The sequence below is a fragment of the Amblyraja radiata genome, chromosome 26 (genome assembly GCF_010909765.2).
Source record: "Amblyraja radiata isolate CabotCenter1 chromosome 26, sAmbRad1.1.pri, whole genome shotgun sequence".
NCBI classification, from domain to species: Eukaryota; Metazoa; Chordata; class Chondrichthyes; order Rajiformes; family Rajidae; genus Amblyraja; species Amblyraja radiata.
Window position 1 is genome coordinate 21,540,613 of NC_045981.1, and position 8,390 is coordinate 21,549,002.

Here is an 8,390-nt window from a genome sequence, read left to right on the forward strand (position 1 = left end):
CTGCGATCTCCGAGCGGGACAAGACGTCCGGCACCAGGTTGCATTTACCGGCGATGTGCCGGACGTCGGTAGTGTATGACGATATGGCTGTTAGCTGGCGCTGCTGGCGGGCGGACCAAGGATCCTAGACATTCGCGAACGAGATGTAAGTAGGTATGTTGCAAAGCCTACCTGAAGCGTCTTTGAAAATCTTCCGCTGCGGGTGTGCGCGATTTTGGCGCCGTTTAGAGGGGGCGGGTTTAAAACGCGATTTTCTCTAGGCTGTTCAAATCGAAGATGTTCAGCCTAGTTAATTATTAACGAAAAATCGCTGGAAGACCCCGTCGCAAAAGCTATTATTAGGTTTAAAGGCCTTGAATAATAGTTATAGTAGTTTAAAAATCAATCTCTAAACCCGCGACCGCCAGCAACCGCAGGGTCTCATAAAGCAAACCACAGAAGGTAGGTTGTATATTTTTACATTAAAAAGGGCTTCTAAAGATCCCTTTATACAAAGTTTAATATTGCGAGTAGCTCATTTTGGGCCCATTATATCGCGCAGTATTTTTCTGGGCATTTGGGGCACAAATCTACCGCAATGTGAACGTTCTAAACCAGCGCGTTCCACAGGAACCCACTAGAAAGCTGATTTAAATGGGCATTTATTTACAGCAATTAAACACTAAATTCCTTCCATTTGGCCTATAAATTAATGTAAATGAGATTTAAAAATCATGTTTTATCGTGAATTATTTGTGAATATTATTTGGACATTTAGGCTATTTAAAAATGTTAATCATTTATTAAGAAATGGATAGATGTTTAGATCTAGTAATTGAAGTCTGAAATTAGCTACAATTAGGTAACTAACTAATTATATGCTTTAATTTCAGGTCATCCAAGTAAGATTATTTTATATTTGTTTCAGAATGCTTCAATCTATGATAACTGAAAATTTCATTCAGTTCTCTTAATTTTTAAGAAAGTTATGGGATTTTGACTGTTCACGATCACAACTTTTTTGTTATGTCCATAGAAAATCAATAGGGAACAAGATGCTCATTTCCGAGTATGAAAATGGCCATAACTTTTTAAATACTTGAGATATGAAAGTGAATTAGGTGTCAAATTAAACTTATTTTTATGCTTTATCTGATGGGATAAATTACAGACTTGATTTTTAAAATCTCAAAATTTTGTAACATTGCTAATGTAAGGGGCTTATGGTCCTTGAAGGTCACGAAGTGCCGGCCCTCCAAGAAGTACCGGAAATGTTGCACCGCGAGATGTAAGGCGAGCAACTCCCGGTCAAAGGCACTGTAGCGACACTCCACTGGGTTCAGCTGTCGGCTGAAGAAGGCGAGAGGCCGCCATTGACCGTCGAAGCACTGCTCCAGGACCCCACTGACCACGGAGTCCGAGGCATCCATGGTAAGAGCTATGGGGGCCTCAGTTCACGGGTGCCCCAGCATGACCGCCCGAGCCAGGGCATCGCTTGCCCCTTTGAACGCTACCACACCGACGGCGTCCCAATGGACCCCCCGCCGCTTGCCAGACAGCGGCCGCATGATCTTAGCGGCTGCCGGAACGAACCGGTAATAGAAAGTCACCATGCCCACAAGTTCCTGAAGCCCTCGCACCGTGGAAGGCCGCGGGAACCGGCATATGGCCTCAACCCAGTTGGGCAGAGGCACTGCTCTGTGCCGCGTCACTCGGTGCTCTAGAAAGTCAATGGCCTGGAGGCCAAACTGGCACTTACTGGGGTTGATCACCAGGCCATGCTCGCTAAGGCGCTGGCACAACAAACGAAGGTGGGCGCAGTGCTCCTGCCGCGTGCGACTCGCCACCAGGATGACGTCCAAGTAAATAAAGGTAAAATCCTACCCCCATGGTGTCCATGAGGCGCTGGAAAGCCAGCGCGACATTCTTGAGGCCGAAGTGCAACCGCAGGAATTCAAACAACCCAAAGGTTGCAGTTTTAGGGACATCCATCCTCCGGTTGGTGGTACCCGCAGACTAAGTCGGGTACCTTCGGCACCATGTGAAGCGGGGAGGCCCATGGGCTGTTGGAGCGCTAGACAATGCCCATGGCCACCAAGTTGCGAAACTCCACCTTGGCAATCATGTCGGGGGCAAGCCTGCGGGCGCGGATCAGTGGGCCTGAGGTGAGGATGAGGAAACTCGGCCAGAACCTGGGCATAGACGTTGCCCACCGCTGCCACCGGATTGCTGTTCGACGGGGAAGGCACAGTAGGGCGCAAGGAAATAACCTCCAGCGATTTCCCATGGACGAGGCGCTGGCCCTTCACATCCACTAGGAGCTCCTGCCCTCGCAAGAAATCTGTGCCCAGCAGCGACTGGGACACGTCTGCGACAACAAAAGGCCAGGTGAAATGGCACGCGCCAAATATGATGGGGATGGTACGGACGTTGTAGGTGCGGTCACTTACCGTCCTCTCTGGTGGGAGGCAAAACACTAACCTCCGCTCCAGTGTCCACCAGGAACCTACGCCATGAACTCCGGTCCCAGTCATACGAACGATTAATTTCACCGACCACCGCGGTGCCTAACGGCAGCCGGCTCCGGAGTTTCCCGGGAACTCCCACGGTTGGCGGCATTGGCGGGCCGCTGCCCCCCAGCGTTGATGGTAAAAGCACCACATCTTTCTTTCCTGAGCCACTTGTCTGGTTGGAGACTCTGTGGAGCCTCTTGTGGGCGTGGTCCTGGGCCGCTGTGCCTTCCAGGGCACTGTATGCTAAATGCTAAATGCATTTCGTTGTCTCTGTACTGTACACGGACAATGACAATTAAAGTTGAATCTGAATCTGTATCGATCCGGTCCAGGGATTCCAGCCGGTCGGCCAGCCAGAGCTCGTCGGCACGTGACCTTCGAAGTTCTCCCCAGAGAGCAGCCGGCTGATGTCACGTGGCAACTGCTGCAGGTAAGTGAATTCAAACACGAGGCAGGGCCGGTGGTCGCCCATGAGCGCGAGCATCTCGCTCATGAAGGCTGAGGGCTTCCGGTCGCCGAGCCCGCCCATGTTGAGAACTCGCGCCACTCACTCCATGCGGCTCGGCCCATAGATCTGGAGCAGCAGCTCCTTGAGGCCTGGGTACTTCCCCGCCGCCGCCGGATTATCAAGGTGCAGCACGACCCGACCGGCCGTTTGCTGGTCGAGAGCCTCTACCATTTAATGGTGTCAGGTCTCGTCGACCGTTGTGTTGTGGACGTGGAGCTGGGATTTTACTTTGGAGTCACGTGACTACGTGAAGAAGGCCGTCCAAGCGCATGCGCGTCATCTCGTCAGACGCATTGCGCTGCGACGCGGTAGGTGTGGAACCTCCAAGCGATGAGTGAAAGAAACCCTGAATGTAAGTATTTTCTACTTTTACTTTCAGGCTGCTTTTCTCCGGAGACTGTGTGCAGAGACAGGCAAGTCTTAGTTTATGGAGAAAGGTGGGAGGAGCGCACCGCAGTAAGCACTCAAGACAACAATATGTCTGAGAGTAGCGGGCGCCCGAATAAAAAGATGGGAGATAAACCGAGTACTTCTAAACCGGGAGAAAAAAGTCCCGTTGAAACTCCTGCAGGGAGCAAAGCAAAAAGCAGACTTAGATGACTCTGAACCAGAGATTGTTACAGACAGACTTTCTCAACTGGAATTCCTCTTGGGTAAAATGATTTATAAAGGCAAACTCCAGAAGGAGTATAAAAAACGCGGGCTCAAAGAGCAATCGCATGGAACACCCAGAAGAGGTTCTGGGAAACGTTGGCTCAGATTTGAGTCAGTAACCAAAATGCCTGATGAATGAATATGTGGGCTGGCCTGACAGGGAGGCAGCACCAGAAATGTCTGAAAGACAATACAGACGTTGGTCTACAGGAGACCCAGAATATGGAGCAGCACCCAAAAGTGGGCTGCCAATATACAGCTCAATGGAAGAGCTTGATGTACCCCAAAGAGGGACAAAAAAGCGTTGGCCTATAATAGAGTCATCACATGAAATACCTGATGATGAATATCCAAGTGAAACCCATTATGAGGAGGAATATCCAGAATACTCTGATAATGAACCAGTTGAGGGCCAGAACCCAATGCAAAAAAGAAAAATGCCAGGGCTGGCCCAAAAGTTCTATAGTCCCAGACACAAGGGACAACCTCTTCCAGAGGAAATAGCAGAGAGTATAAATTACCTGCTTTCCCATCAATCAGAAGATACAACAATGGATGAAGTTATGAACAAATATGAAATCCCGCAGAACTGTGCTCTGCTAGGAGTGCCAGCTGTTAACAAAGACGTGTGGAAGTATATGGGCATTGCAGTAAGAGCTCAAGAAATGAGATTACAGCGGGTATTAAGATTGATTGGGTCAAGTATTACGGCATTTGCCAAAGATCTGGAAGAAGGAAATGTGACAATGGCACAACAGGATGTAATGGGAATGATGTGTAATGCACATTTTGAAATTAACTGTATTTGTAAAATTGTGATAAGACCTAACATACATCCTAAGTTTGCAGGGCTCCGTAAACCATCTAATATACAATTGCCAAATTTACTCTTTGGAGAAGAGCTTGCCAAAAAACTAAAGGTTCTCAACGAAGAATCAAAAACCATCGGGATGATGAAACCACCGATGTTTGGCAGCACAGCTAGAAGGCAATATCCATACCGAAGGGGAACTGGTGAAGGAACAAGTCGCTCGTACTCACATACAAGATATGGACATACAACCCCAGAACGTGGAGGACATGGTATTTCCACAAGGGGCAAGGTACAAAAAGTGACACCAGTAAACTCTGAGGTAGGTGGCTCTGGTTCTGAAAGAAACATATCAGATGTATCCTACTTACAAGTTGGGGGTAGGTTACAATTCTTTTTAAAAGAATGGAAACTAATAACATCTGATGCATATATACTGTGCAGTATTATGGGGTTTAGAATTGAATTTTACCAGAATGAAAATCCCCCTACACAACATACTCCAAAAAGAATATATTCCTTCTCTAAAGAAGAGATGAGAAGAATTCAAATAGAAATTGAGATTTTGAATTTTAAAAAAGGGTAATAAAGAAAACAACTTATCAAAACCATCAGTTTGTATCTAGTATTTTCTCTAGAACAAAAAAGGATGGGGGTACTAGAATCATTTTGGACCTCACAAGTCTTAACTCTTTTGTGCAGTATAAACATTTCAAAATGGAGACTTACTAATGCTTTGCAATTAATTTCAACAGAATGCTATATGGCAAGCATAGATCTCCAAGATGCACATTATTCTGTTGCGGTGCATGTGCAACATCGCAGATATTTGAAATTTGTCTGGATGTCTCAAATGTGGCAGTTTAAAGCATTACTAAATGGATTGACGTCCGGGCCCAGATTGTTTACAAAACTGTTGAAGTCAATTTAGCATTGTTAAGAGCTCAAGGCCATTTGATAATGGCTTATTTGGATGACATTTTAATTGTGGGAGATACTGAAGCCATGGCAACAGCTTCAGTTTTAAAAGTAAAGCTCACATTTCAAAGAATGGGATTTGTCATTCATTCAGAGAAATCCAGACTGATACCTAACAAAATAATTGATTACTTGGGGTTCACTATTAATTCACGCCATATGACAGTGAGCTTACACAAGGAAAAGAAACTGCAATTGATTTAGGGTTGTAAGGAACTAATTGCAGGCAAACAACCATCAATCAGGCAAGTGGCTAGTCTGCTGGGTAAGTTAATTGCTTCGTTTCCAGCTGTCCAGCTGGGGCCACTACACTATCAGCAATTGCAGAGAGCTAAAATTGCAGCATTAAAAATACATGCTGGACATTTTGATAGACCTATGCAATTACTGAGCACAGCAATTGAGGATATAAAATGGTGGATTAAAAATGTGGATTGTTCCTACAGGAAAATAATGATTGAATCACCAGCTACCATTTTACAAACAGATGCAAGTGCACTGGGATGGGGAGCTGCGGATGCCAACTCAAGCAGTGGAGATAGATGGAATGCAGAGGAAGAACCTTTGCTCGAGACACATTGCATTAATTATCTTGAACTGCATGTACAGGTTCAAATTGACAACACTACGGCAGTGGCATATGTCAATCTCATGGGTGGAATCAAGTCAGAGGCATGTGACAGATTGGCAAATAGTGTTTTATGGGAGCCAGATCCAGGTGCGACAAGGGGTAGATGCGTTTACGTTAAATTGGGGTGGAATGTTTTTGTATGCATTTCCTCCCTTTTGTCTGATCAGTAGGTGTCTACAGAAGATCAAACAAGATTATGCTTCACGATTGTTGGTGGTTCCAGATGGCCCACACAAACATGGTATCCATTGGTGTTAAAAATGGTGACTGAACCCATTATGAATGTCTTTAGACAAGAACACCTACTTGTGCACCCTGTAACTGGTGAATTTCATCCTTTACATGATCATATTGATTTGCAGATTCTAAAAAGACCATATGTTGGAAGAAGACTATCAGATCGCTCTATGGATGTAATTACAGGATCATGCAGGGATAGTACATTACATTAAGAAATGGGAACAGTTTGTTCAACACAAAATATTTCTTACGACACTGCAGACACTTCAGATGTTATAGAATTTGTGTCAAAATTACATTTTGATGATAACTTAAGCTATAATGTGATCAATACAGCAAGGAGTGCTTTGTCGGCATATTTATCAAGACCATCGGAACGTGAAGTTCTAGGATCACACCCTTTGATTTGTAGATACATGAAAGGCATCTTTAATGCTAAACCTCCCAGACCGAGATATACGGAAATCTGGAATGTGAGGGATATACTATCGCTACTTAGGGACTGGGATCGCATCTCAAATTTGTCGTTGGACAAAATTATGATGAAAGTAGTCATGTTAATGGCTTTAGTCTCAGCCCAAAGAGTACAAACATTACACAAGTTAAGGATAGACAGAATGGGAATGAAATCAGAGGAAATTACATTCTATGTCTGTGACCTGCTAAAACAGAGCAGACCAGGAGTCTCGGGGTGTAAATTGATTTTCAGCATATCCTGCAGATCAAAGACTTTGTGTAGTTGCATATATAAAATACTACATTGAAACTACCAAACATCTGAGAGGTGTAGAATCTGGATTATTCATCAGCCATTAAAAGCCACACAAAAAAAGTGACAACACAAACAATTGCAAGATGGCTGAAGAAGGTGCTATTGGATGCAGGAATTGATACTGACAAATTTAAATCTCATTCCACAAGGGCGGCGGCAGCATTGGCGGCCAAGGATTTGGACGTGCCAATAGACCATATCCTCATGGCCGCAGGATGAGCAAGTGAAAGGATGTTTCACAAGTATTCTCACAAAGAAATTGCAGACCCTGGTGTATTTGATGGTACTAGTTTGAATTCAGTATAAGATGTCCCTAGTGATTAAAATGGGACACATAATGTTTATCATAATATAAACCATTAATTAATTAAACATGTGTGATGGTTTTGCATGTTATTGACTGTGTTCACTCATAGAGTCAAGCAAAATTCAGTGATACGCCAGAACTCAATCTACGGCCTGAAATCACAGAAGCTTTAAAATCTTCACATAGTCACTCACGTGACTCCGAAGTAAAATAGTAAGATTAAACGAGAACTTACCAGTTTGAAGTTTGATCTTTATTTTATGAGGAGTTACGTCGAGGGACTACGTGCCCTCCACTCCCACCCTAATAAGATCAAAGGTAAGTTAAGTTTGTATCACGTAGCTTACTATTATGCTTCGGAGTATATCATCTGTGATTTCACACCGCTGCTTTGAAGTTTGACGCGCATGCTCCTGGACGGCCTTCTTCACGTAGTCCCTCGACGTAACTCCTCATAAAATAAAGATCAAACTTCAAACTGGTAAGTTCTCGTTTAATCTTACTATTCTACCTGACGGAACCATACCCCCTGCTGCAAGGTCCAAAAGGTAGGTAGCTTCAGGGCTACCACCGCTTGAGCTCAGTGTTGTAGGCGGCTGCGGCGGGTTGAGCACTGTACATTTTTCCGTGAACTTTGTCCAGGATTCCACTCCTGATCGTCGGGGTCACCAGTGTAGTGGGGACTCACAGGAGTCCAGATAAGAATGAGGCGAAAACATAGTTATGAGAACAAACAGTAATAAAAACACATTTTGTTCTCTATAATCCTGTTATATATACAATACAATAATACTTTATTAGCCAAGTATGTTTTGCAACATATGAGGCATTTCATTTGTCAAATAAAAAGCAACAGAACGCGCAAAATACATTTTACCATAAACATCCACCACAGTGACTCCTCCACATTCCTCACTGTGATGGAAGGCGAAAAAAAATTCAATCTCTTCCCTTCTTTGTTCTCCCGCGGTCGAGGGCCTTGAGCCTTCCGTTGACG